The sequence below is a fragment of the Microtus oregoni genome, unplaced genomic scaffold, assembly GCF_018167655.1.
Source record: "Microtus oregoni isolate MIOR12 unplaced genomic scaffold, Mior012 000221F_ref0000299, whole genome shotgun sequence".
NCBI lineage: Eukaryota > Metazoa > Chordata > Mammalia > Rodentia > Cricetidae > Microtus > Microtus oregoni.
Window position 1 is genome coordinate 163152 of NW_024544889.1, and position 13431 is coordinate 176582.

The following is a 13431-nucleotide window of genomic DNA, read 5'->3' on the forward strand; positions in this document are numbered from 1 at the left end:
CACAAATAAAAAGTCATAGCTCTTTTCCAGAATATCAGTCTTTTTCATTGAATTTGCAATTGTATTGATGGTGCAAGATCAATATGTACAATAAAATGTCTGCTAAGGTAGTGGCTATAAATTATACTATTAAGTTTTATATTCCTTACCATTGCACACTCACAATACGTAATACATAAGTAAGCTAGGCTCATTTAGCAATAACATATATTCAGAGAGCAGAATCTTTTATGAAACTCAACTATATGGATTCTTTTATTATCATGTGCAATGATACAGTAGTTCTCTCCATGAGAAAACATTCGTACAACTATCTAAGTTGGGAACTGAGCTACTCTGTTCAGCGAAACCCATTTTTAGCTAAAAGAATATCTGATAAACTATGGTTATTCAGACCTAAGTACCTAAAAGACATTTCCTACAAAATGAACCAACGAAGTCTATCACTTAAAAAAAAAAAAATCAACTCACATTGTTACCAAACCTCAGTATTCAATGTATTTTCATTGGAATATTAATATTTACTACCTTTAGCTCAATAGGGTCCCAATGAGGCTGATTAAAAACTGCATTTTTTATAAGATTATAACATTTGGAAAACATGTATAAGTCACTTAACCAATATTTTCTAAATAACCATTCCATGTTAAAGAATCATGCATAGATAAATGATTCACTCAAGGTTTAAGACAGAGCAATGGGTTTCAATGTACTACAACATAAAAAGATCAAAGACATGATTTCATACCCAGTGTTGTTAACCTGTAAAAAACTACCTTGGTGGAAAAAAAAACCCAAAAAACAAAAAAGAAACAATCTTGGCAGAAGGGCTAGCTCAGTAAAGTGTTCACTGTGTAAAGAGAAGTATCCAAGTTTGATTCCCAGAACCCATGTAAAAAAGCTTAGCAGTGGGGAGGTGAACACAGAAGAATCCCTGGGGCTTGCTGGCCAGCCAGTTAGCTAAATCAGTGAACTCCAGGTTCGCTGAGAATAAGGCAAAGAGGTTATTGAATAATAAACCCAACAGTGACCTCTCACCAACATATGCTTTTGCACACACAGACACATAAAATCACACACGCAAGTGTACATACCTATATGAACATACCACCCCCAAGACACTTTAAGAAACTATTTCAGTGTAGTAACAAAAAAATGAATTACTGAAATTAACAGAAAGGGCTAACAAAACATGCTTCTTTCCCTAACTATATTGGTATGTGAAACAAAATTTTCTTTACAAACCAAAATAGTAAATTACAATAGATGAGATGCTGAAGAAGATATGAGAATTCAACTATCTTTGAAGATAGGTAAGAAAGAAAATTGTAATACCATTGTCTTGATTAGATTATTTTCAATTGGAATATGAAGTTATTTTTTTTCAAAATGGGCTCTTTTTGAGATAGGGTCTCACTATGAAGCACTGGCTGGCCTGGAAGGAACTTATATATAAATATCAGACTGGCCTTTAATCAGAGATAAACCCGCCTCTGTCTCTGCTTCCCAAGTGCCAAGATTAACAATGTGTGCCCAAACCCAGATTTTTAAAAATATTTTATTTTTACTTTGATGGAGGAAGGTCATTGGCTAATAAAGGCACTGCCCTGGCCCATTTTATTGGTTAGAGGATAGGTGGGAGGAGTAAACAGAACAAAATGCTGGGAGGAAGAGGAAGTGAGCTCAGAGACTCCACAGCTCTCTCGGGAGCAGACGCCTCAGAGAGAGACGCCATGCTCCCGGCTCCTGGGCAGACACACGCCATGAAGCAAGCCGCCAGGTTAGACATGCTGAACCTTTCCCGGTAAGACCGGTGCTCACAGATTATTAGAGATGGGTTGATCGGGATGTGAGAATTAGCCAGTAAGGGCTAGGGCTAAAGGGCCAAGCAGTGATTAAAAGAATACAGTGTCTGTGTAATTATTTTGGGGCATAAGCTAGCTGGGCAGGCGGCCGGGGTGTTGGGGACGCAGCCACGCTGCCCTTATTACTTCATATGGCGCCCACGTGGACAACTGCTTCCACATAAAGCCTGAGACAGCTTGGGAAGTAATTCTAGAACAAAATGAAAGCATTGTGCCTGGTTTCTTGGTAGCAGCAATTTCTCGGTTCTACTCTGCTTGCTAGAGGCAAGCAAGTGCCTCATCTAAGAGAGGCTTCCTGACTCAGCTTTAGCTGCAAAGCCTGCAGCTCATTAAGAGGTCCTGCCACGAAACACTTAAACGGTGTTGACGAAAAGCTGAACACATGCTTTTCGGTTTTCAGCCATAACAGGAAAAAAGCTGCGCCGTTTAAAAATGCCGGCTTTCTGGGCCGTCCTGCCAGGGCAAACTCTGACTATTTGAGGCAGGAGGGCCGGCTACCGAGAGAGGACTTGAGTGTTGTCTGTTGTAGCTCCCTTGCTGGCTACAGCCAGTACCTCAGCCATGAGGCTGGAAAGCTAAGGAATGGAATGGATCTAGCTGGCAAAGCCACGCCTTTAGTCCTACTGAGATTGCTTGGTAAATTAAAGATTCATGTGGTCAGAAAAAGAGAGATATACAGTAAAGAGAGATTCAAAGACAAAGAAAATTTTAAATGGTTTACAGTGTGTTAAAAATATATGCAGACTAAAAGTTGAAGTTCTTAAAGTAAAAAAAAAAAAAAAAAAGGAAGAGAGTTGTTGTGTGTGGTAGCACATGCCTTTAATCCCAGTGCCTAGAAGGCAGAGACAAACAGATCTCTGTGAGTTCAAGGTGTAGTAGCAAACACCTTTAATCCCACTGCCTGAGAGGCAGAGACAGGCGGATCTCTGAGAGTTCAAAGACAGCCTGGTCTACAGAGATATTCCAGGTCAAAGATATACGCTCAAAAAGCAAAAAGTTAACCTAGGAATGTCACAGCTTAGATTCTTAAGCGCCTAGTGATTTAAAGGCGCAAATCAAAAGTGCCCCTGGATAGTAAAAAATTGCAGATTCACAATAGGACAGATTCAGACCACTAAATGAGTCACACTGTGGATGAATGTACGTAGGCTTGGGAGAGAGAAGAAAAAGAATATAGAGAATAAAGTTAATGGTTTAAAAAAGTAAAAGTAAAGTCTTTAAAGAGACAGAGTACAGATAGTTAAGAGATTAAAAGAAATAAAGAAAAATAAGCCACATAAAAATGGAAAATTCACAGAGAGTCTGGATTATGTACATTGTGTTTTCTTTAAAATTTTTGACTGTGAAGGAGCTAAGTACAGAGAGACATTTCATTATATGGGCTGCCAAGTGGAACCAGAACGGATATCATGAGGGTATGATTTCAGAATTTGGATCTAAGGATATGATACTTTGGAAAAGAGATTCTTCTTTTGTTTTCACAGAGGGTCAGACCTTGTGGATTACATTTATCCCGATTTGGTATGATGGACTATGCCCTCCTGAAGGGTTGGGGTGAACACCTTCAGAAAATTGCTTCGCTCAACTGCCAACTGAGATGAAACTAGCACACAGGTTATACCATGAAAGACCTAATTAACGACGCCCCCATTCAGCAGGAAGCAGTTTAGAGAGAAAAAACTGCGCCCATATTCCCAAATATGGTTTATAAACGTCCTTTTACATTTAAAGGGGGATATGATATAGATATGAATAATTTACATTAGTATAGATTTTGCTTTATTGATAGAGATATAAGGTCAATTTTGTTATATGTATAAGTGTTTCTGATTTTGATTAAGGTATTGTGATAGTGTAGTTCATTTAAATATGTACTGTATAATTAAGAAGTATAGGTTGTTGATGGATAATCATCGATAATAGTAAAGTTTGTAGTCATGTTGGTTAGATTTTCTAGATATATAGAGATATATTTTAGATAGACAGTCTTCATGTCTTTCAAAGATTACAGAATAGGACATTTAATATTTTAATAACTGAGGACTTTTCATGACAATGAGACACTCTGCTCCTGGCAGCACCAATCTACTTCAAGAGGAAGATGGGCATCGAAGAGGATCCTTATGGAGTTTGATCGCCATTTGGGCAAGAAACTGCTCTTGCCTGGACTATTGCATAAACTGGACGCAGAGAACCCACAGAGAGAGGACTACTGAACTTGCCTAAGGTGAGATGATCTTTCGGGGTTCCTGATTCATGAAAGAGTCTGTGAGACATTCTGCAGGACACAACAGATAGTGACTGAACTGACCTTGAATTTTCCTGCTTTTTGGAAATGTCTGCTGGATACCATGGGCCTGAAGGCTGAAGATGGATGCCCCAACGGTACAGAGGAACTTTGGGTGACTGTCCAGGCAGCGAGATGTCTCTGTCATTTCTAGAGTTTTAAAAGTTGCTTTTTTCTTGTTTGCTTAGGTAGTATTGTATCTTTCTGGAGTCTTTGATGGAGTTAAGAATAGTTAGTTATAGTTATAGTTTTCCTTAGTTATGATAAAGATTATTGTAACTTTTACTTGATAACTGTTTTGTTATATGTAATTTTGCTATGTTAAAGCCTTTTTTTTGTTTAAACCGAAAAAGGGGAAATGATGGAGGAAGGTCATTGGCTAATAAAGGCACTGCCCTGGCCCATTTTATTGGTTAGAGGATAGGTGGGAGGAGTAAACAGAACAAAATGCTGGGAGGAAGAGGAAGTGAGCTCAGAGACTCCACAGCTCTCTCGGGAGCAGACGCCTCAGAGAGAGACGCCATGCTCCCGGCTCCTGGGCAGACACACGCCATGAAGCAAGCCGCCAGGTTAGACATGCTGAACCTTTCCCGGTAAGACCGGTGCTCACAGATTATTAGAGATGGGTTGATCGGGATGTGAGAATTAGCCAGTAAGGGCTAGGGCTAAAGGGCCAAGCAGTGATTAAAAGAATACAGTGTCTGTGTAATTATTTTGGGGCATAAGCTAGCTGGGCAGGCGGCCGGGGTGTTGGGGACGCAGCCACGCTGCCCTTATTACTTCATTACTTAATATTCTTATTGTCACTCATAAATGGATCAATACTTTAGCACCTCAGTTTTAAGTTAAAATAAAATATGAATTCACAGAAAAATAAACTCATTGCATTTTTAGTATATTAAGAGTGTACTAGGGTCCCAAAGATGAAAAAGATTGAGAACCTCTGAACTATATATACTACTACAAAGGAATGTTTTACTTAAAATTCTTCAATGGGTCTTTCTAAAACAGTAGTTCTCAACCTTCCTAACACTGTGTTTTATAGTTTTATACACTGTGTTAATATAGTTTCCTCATTCTGTGGTGACCCCCAGCCATTGAATTATTTTCATGGCTACATCATAACTATAAGTTTGCTACGATTATAAATCGTAGTGTAAATATCTGTGTTTTCTTATGCTCTTAGGCAACCCCTGTGAAAGAGGTTTTAAACCCTCCCCCAAGGGGTCAAGTCCCACAGACTGAGAACCATTGTTCTAAAGGCTCTAAAATATCACTACATCATTAAATGGAAATTTGAAGTTGAGGGGCCTGCATGATTTCTAAATCTTTGTGCATCATATGGACATCAATCCTGAGGAGTGTTAGTTTGATTTTAGACTGTAGCCTTGGTAGTCCTGGATCCTGAGAGTTGGCTAGTAAATCGCCCAGGTTCTAAGCAGTACCAATATTGTTGTACCTCTAACAGCCAAGGAACCTGAAGTACCTGTACTGCCTGAATGAGAAAGCCCTTTCAAGAAACAAGCCAGGTGAGGGATTTGAGCTCACCAAGTTCAGCTGGACTGGGACTGAATAAGCATGGGATAAAACCGGACTCTCTGAACATGGTGGACAATGAAGGCTGATGAGAAGCCAAGGACAATGGCACTAGGTTTTGATCCTACTTCATGTTCTGGCTTTGTGGCTAGCCAGTTTGGATGCTCACCTTCCTGGACCTGGATGGAGGGGGGAGGACCTTGGACTTTCCACAGGGCAGGGAATGTGGACTGCTCCACAGACTCGAGAAGGAGGGGAAATGGAGTAGGGGGAGGGGGAGAGGAGTGGGGAGAGGGGGAGAGGAGTGGGGGGAGGGGGAGAGGAGTGGGGGGAGGGGGAGAGGGGTGGGAGGAGGGGGAGGGAAATTGGAGGTGGGGAGGAGGCAGAAATTTTTTCAACAAAAAAAAATAAATAAAATGAAAGAAAACTACATTATGGCATAAAGTAAAAAAAACACAGAAAATTCTGAAGGTGTTATTTAAATCAGACAAGGTTTAAACCAGGACTACAAGATATATATTGCTTTACAAAATCCAAGTTAAGGCCAACATATTATGGATATTGATAAGGGTGTATGTTAAAGCCATTCCTTGCAAAAAAAAAAACAATCCTTATTATATAGAAAAAAAAGATGAACTCGGTTTTATCACACACATACACACAAAGCCACACACGCGTGCACGTGCACAAAAACACACACACACACACATGCACTGTTGTTGTTTTTTGTAAATCTGGACTTTGAAAATTTTTCTTTTCTTTTTCTTTTTTTTTTTTTGAAAATTTTTCTGTAGTGCCTTAGAAAAGCAGCTGAATTAATTCTCTCCTAAACAGAAATGAGATCATTTCATTTAATGCAAGGCTAGGCTAGACAGCATCATCTGAAAATTCCAATCAACAACTATCTGTAAAGGTCTGATTTCACTTGTGGACCACAATGAACATACAACAAAACACGAAAGACAGTCACTGCTTAGGATGCTCACTTCCCACACTGTTGATATATACAGCAGAGACCTGAAACTTCCATTTTGCTCAGTGGTGTGAAAATTTCACTTTTGAAAGGTTAAATGAAATCTGTTCTGGTTCAATTACTTTACTACAAGATAGTAGCTAGAGGTGACTGGGGTAAGATTTGAAGTTGAGTTTTCCCTAAATAGACAAGGTTAAAGAAATCAAACTGAAGAAAGGAATTCTACTGTTTCAGCCCAGTTTTCTGAGATTACCTACGTTTTGTCATCTATGTGCCAACTCTTATGGCATTTCCTTGGTGTTTCAAAAAGCCCCCAATTTTCCCTACAGAGGTAAACTATATCAGGAATTGCTTAAAGTCCAGGTTCAATACACATGGACCAGACCACTGCTAGGTGGTCATGGTCAGAACTGGCATAATTTGTAATGCTTATTCTGTGGTTGGACCACTCCAAATTGGGTGTGAATCTCCTACTAGTTCCATAGGACCATTTCTAGTTTTGTTCCTACCAGAAATAATTGATGGCATCAAGTAATGATTAAATTAAATAAAAACTAAAGAAACAACAGACAAAGGTTGGTTATTTTATTTTTTAAAAAAAGACAAGTGGAAAGCTGTACCTAAGCCTATTTGTTTACTACAACTCCTTTGCGAAAGCAAACATCTCATGATTAACTGCTTGCACAGAATATCTATCTATCTATCTATCTATCTATCTATCTATCTATCTATCTATCTATCTATCTATCATGTTTTAGAGGATGGGATAACCTATTATTCATTTAGATGTATAGGCAACACATTCTCTTACAATGAGATTCTACCCCCAACTATCATCCAAGCCGTTTTTTTTTTTTCCAGTTTTACTGTAGGAACACACCATGAAGTTGCAGCAAAATGTAATACTCAACTCAAAATTAGCATGTTTGACTTATATAAATCTAGGAAAATCAACCATTTACAAATAAAAGCATACCCTCTCTATTAATAGGTCTGCTGTTAGAATACTGGTATGCCTGGTGTTCATTTATGCTTAGCTTCCCAATAAAATGGTGTGAAGAAGAAACATCAGCTCTCAGGAAGATTTAGGATGGGTTTTATGGATGCCTAAAGAAATCACCCCTCTTTAAGCTTCACTGGGTAGCAAGTATTAGGCTGACTGTGAAGCTGAACTGGTGAGATGGATATATATTGCTTATATGTTGCATGCTTCTACTACCACTTATAATTATGTTGTTAGAGACTTTTAAAAAAAGCCTAGTTTATTCTTTCTTTCTAAATGTTCTAAATATAAATAGAGAGGCAAAGAAATCAACAATAATTCCACTATTAAAGTTTAAACTATTTTGAACCAATGTAGCCTGTGATGCTACTGCATATTGCAATCTCTAGCCTAAAAACTATCAGTCTGCATCACCACAGGTAAGAAATGAGAAATTTTGAGGGTTATTGAACACTGAATATTTGCGGCAGAACAGCAGAGAGTTACTGAAAGCCACTGCATGGCTTTCAACCAGATCCACTGTAAAGTATCATTCCAACAAAAATGGATAAATGAAGTCAATAACAATGAGTCCCACTCAGTAACACATTTGTTGGGGTCTGGAGTGAGAAGTTGTCATCTTAACAGATTTATTTAATGTCATTCTGTGACTTCCTTATAAAACTACTTTTGCTTAAGCACTATTTAGCACTATAAATGATGTTTGCTCATGATGCTAAATAAGTTCACATTTTTATGAACAAATAGTTTAACCAATATTCCATTCTGGAATGGTTACACTTTTAAGGGGCAGGCTGAGACAGTGTTTCTTCATGTAACCACCTGACTATCATCAACCTCTTTGTAGACCAGGCTTGTCTTGATCTCACAGAGATCCATCTGCCTCCCTAGTGCTAGGATTAAAGGTATGTGCCACTACTCCTGACTCATCATTACACCTTTGATAAAAGGCAATTCCAAGGTCAACCTTGAGTTTAAGAACATAATGCTTGATGGCTGATATTAATTCTCTGGGCATATGTTTTTGAATTCCTCATAAAAATGGGCCCCAAAGAAATAATAATGTACTTTTATCACAATAATACACTAAGAAATAAAGCAGAGAAATATAAAGAGAGTGGCAGTAAGCAGGTAACAAGCTAGGTATTGCTCCCCACCTCTGCCAAGTTATCTAGTTAGGCATACAACTTCTCTAGTCAGACAATGAAAATATTATACTTAGACAGGCTGCTATTCTGTATCATAACAATAATATTTGTGGGCACTGAGTCTTTGCCACATACTTGGCTTGAGAAGAAGCTCCATTTGTAATTTAAAAAAAAACACTGCGAAGAGAAGTCACACCATCCAACAAGGCTCACATGGGAGCTTTATTAGAAGAGGAGAGAGAAGGGGGCAGAGACTGGTCCCTGGGGACAAGAGTGTTAGGATGAGGGTGGAAGGAACAGAGGGAAGGGAGGGGAGGAGGGAGGAAGGGAGGAGAAAAAGGGAGGGAGGGAGGGAGGGAGGGAGGGAGGGAGGGAGGGAGGGAGGGAGGGAGGGAGGGAGGGAGGGGAGGAGAGGGGAAGAGAGGGGAGGAGAGGAGAGGACAAAGACCAAAGAGCTATTTGTCAATGCTTTCAGGATCTTAAAATAACTGTGGAGTTTTGGGTTAACTTGATATTAATTTTGTGTATCACAAATAAGCCCTCTGTCAGTGTAGTAACATTGTGAAAAAATAATTTAAAGAAAATATTAAAAATAATAACTTTTACTTGTTGGTCCCTTGGTTACCAAGAATCAAGAACACCCATTACTAAATGAATGGCTGTGGCAGAGATCACAGATAAGACACAGAATATTTAAGCCCAGTCCTCAAAAGGCATAATACAGGAAAATTCTGAGATTATAAAACCTGGAGCTTATTTCTAAGGAATTACACCACTAATTCTGGCCCAGCAACTAATCAAGGGCTAAAACACTGACAGTCAGTACTCATATGCTCACTGTTTTTTAGATGCAGGGGCAGTTCTATCTAGGGTTAGCAATATCTCAACATTCAAAAACACTAGCAAAGAGTCCTTTTGCAGGTACCTAGAAACACAGGAGGATGGTAAAGAAAAATCCTTTGCCCCATTCAAACCCCTTAAACACTGCATAATGAGGAACGAGGAATACATTTTAGTTCACTATCACACTGTGTCTGTCAGAGCCTCCACCTTTAGAAAGGTGTGACTCCATGTATGTATTCAAATGAGTTTAATGTACATAGTAACCAATAATAAATGACCCACCACCCCCTCCCAGGTATCAAAAAGGACTGAATTTCCCACATCAGAAAGTCATTAGGGTAGGCTAGCATCTCAGTCTCATATTCGCTTTTAGGACAGTTGAGGGAACACTTCAAAAATAAACCAGCTAAACAAACTTCCCAGCAGTACTTGACAGAGCTACACCTATTCTTCCCATTTCCAAAGCAGTGGAGAATTAATTACCAGTTCTATGGATCTATTGTAAGTATAATAGACTAAAGAGCTATCACAGACACATTTATTGTAAAAGCACAATCCCAAGAGTGTCTAGTGGAGGGCCAAAACGATTAACACAAATGCTTTGTCAGATCAAAGATAAAACCTGCACCGCCCAATTGAGGAATGAATTAGAACAGTGGGTTATCTTTCAAATTAACCAGGGCAGTTAGTGAGGAAAATTTCATGAAAGTGTAATTCTTAGCCTTTGTGAATCCACACAGCAGGCATTCTGCCAGCTGACAAGATGATGAAATTTTCATGCTTAAAAAAAGCCCTCTTCATTTCCCAATTTAGATTAGCTAGTGCTTCTCTCCCTTTGTCTCTCTCTTTCTCTCTCTCTCTCCCTTTGTCTGTCTGTCTGTCTCTCTCTCTTTGTCTCTCTCTCTTTCTCTCTCTCGGTGTGTGTGTGTGTGCTCTTGGGGACAGAATTTAAGGGGGGGGGGGTTATGTGTAAATTTTTCATTCTAAACCTGAATTTCAAAAACCATCCTTAAAAGCTTAGAGATTAATTAGCCTTCTTATGAGTAAAAAGAAATACCAGTTCAGTATTAACAGAGTAACAAACAAGGCTCAAAGCATACAATCAATTTTGAATTAAGATTTCTTTGTGCTATGTCAGTTTTTCAACACATTATCAAACCTTGAAGTAAAATCTAAAGTTGTATTTCTCCCAAGTAAATCAATATGTTACTCAAAAAGTACATTTGTTCAGTGTCTTGTACATTTCCATGCACAGGTAAATTTGTATGTTAATTAAATGAGAATTCAAAGGATACACTCATTACTATACAAAGGGGGTTGGGAAAAAGCATTTCCCACTAAAGGAGTCAGTATTAAAATATGATGTAATGTAGATTTATTGACTCTGAGATATATACAATTGCAAAAATGTTACATCACATTTACTCATCCAGTCATGACAGAGGAACATGTAATGCATTTGAAAATGCAAATGATTTGGAAGTATACTCTGTGACTTCAAATTCTTTTCTTGGTAACCTAATTTCATATAATCTATAACTAGGTTCCTTGGCAACTTACGTTTGGTCAGATGTCATATTTTACCAAACTTCTCCAAGTTCTTCCTTTCTATATGTACATTTCTTTTCTCATTGTAAACTGATTTCCCTTGCTGTAATTTTAAGACTAAAATAAATATGATACTCTATTATCTAAGATCCACAAATAATTGTTTCTATTCACTGAGTATTTTTAAATATTACAAAATATGAAGAATCCATTTTGGTAACCTGCTTCAGAGAAAAGTCGCTTAATCTTAGAAGCCTTTCTAATATGCTTACTGCATCAGTCTTTAGCTTGATTGCCATTAATTTTATCATACATCACACTCAACAGTGTGACTTGAGGCACAGTTAACCAAAGGAACTCAACATCACACCCATCAGCTGGCAAAAGTAGCATTGTATCTGGAGACAACAAAAAATAAAACTGTCTCTTACTGACTTCTAAGATACACTGTTTATATATAACTCAGCATGAGACCATGAAAGAAATGATGGAGTTCTTTTCACCCATCCAGTAGCTTATGATCAGGATCACAAAGCAAGGAAATTTCTAACTTTGAGGACCAACAGTTCTATCAATCCTTAATTACTAGAGTAACATTTGGCGATTTTGATCAGAAATGTCTTAGAAAAGACAATCAAGTGGGCAGTTAAGTGTAGAAAACCTTTCACTTGCATGCTACAGAAATAGTTGGTAGACAAGACAAGGCAAGTACTCTAACAACTTTCTTTTAAATACTTAGTCTGCAAGAGTAGATTATTTAGCTTAAAAATGCTTTTTTAACTATGGTCATTAAAACACAGACATGCACACATACATACACGCACACGCATGCACACACACACACACAATTAGAATTAAAATTCATCTTTGAGTTTGGGCACATTCTAATTATATGGATCGTTTTTCTCCCTATTCTCAACTTAGTCAAAACAGATAGTTCCGTCTCGCAGAAGGAACTAGATTCATTGTTTTAGTATTAACATTTCCATGGTGAAGCTTTTGATAGACTAAACATAGAGGAAAAAGCCAGGATTCTTCCCAAGAGTCAAGAATCATACTTTACTCAACGAGATCTGTAAATGAGAAGTTGAACAATTTTGATTTGTGCTCTTCATGGTAAATAAAGGTCTAACATTTCATAAGGTGAACACTTGATGTACTATAGAATGTGACCCGACAAATAACCTTTATTCCCAACAAGCTCTTCATTTAAGTGCAGCACAGCTTTATTCACTAAAGTTTGCAGAGTTTCCCAAAGTGTAGTCATTATTATTTAGGCAAACATACTTTTTAAAAATATAAATACAAATTATTCTCTGCCAAATCACAATATGACTCTGTGTTCTCATCCTTTACCTTAATGCTCTAATACCCATTTATATATAATGAGTTATATTTCTTACTATGTGAGACATGTCAAATTACTTCACACGTGCCTAAAGAAGGGCTATGTTACATTTTAATTAACAAATAGAAAGAATAGAATGTTAAAGTCATTGGTCTTAGCTAATACTTCCTGAACATTTTTATTTAAAAAAAAAGCCTTGGCAACAAAGCCATTTTGTTTGTTTTTGTTTTTAAAACGGGGTTTTTCTGTATATCGCAATATATATTTGTTAAAAGAACTCCATCATTTCTTTCATGGTCTCATGCTGAGTTATATATAAACAGTGTATCTTAGAAGTCAGTTAAAAGGTATAGTGAATTTTCAAGTGACAGAAAATTTGTTTAGATGATAAATGATATGACACACTAAGAAAAATGAGAAATGTACAGTCTTATTAAATTTTAATTTTTAAAGAGAAAAAAACATTCATTTGAAATGTGGTAAGAAAAAACAAAAGCTCGATTTTAAAGCAAAGAAAGCTTACTTACTCTTCTGGGATTTTTTCTGTACATATAAAAAAATGAGATATTCTCTTTGAAATCTCAAATTGCACTTCAATTTAAAAAATGTTTCTTTTCATTTCTTCAGAAAACTAATCAAGAGATTGGCTTAGATTGTCATGTGTGAACACAAAGTACTGGGCAGTGATCAATCCAGTAAAATCATTACCCATAGTACCATGACTCTACTTACTGGAGACAGGCAACATTGATATTTTTCCTACTCTAGCCAAAGTTCTGAGTGATCATTCAATTTTGTTACCTAGGCAATAACAAATAAAAATAAAATTTCCAAATATAGTTTCACTTTTCTTAAAATTAAACTTTAAATCTTTAAAATA

At 37.4% G+C, this 13431-nt stretch overlaps 1 protein-coding gene across 2 annotated transcripts in view; it reads right to left on the reverse strand.

Moving 5' to 3' along the window:
- The window catches only part of LOC121445598 (DNA polymerase alpha catalytic subunit-like), a 198741-nt gene that overhangs the window by 150963 nt on the left and 34347 nt on the right, over window positions 1–13431 (reverse strand). The gene's annotated exons all lie outside the window — the stretch shown is intronic.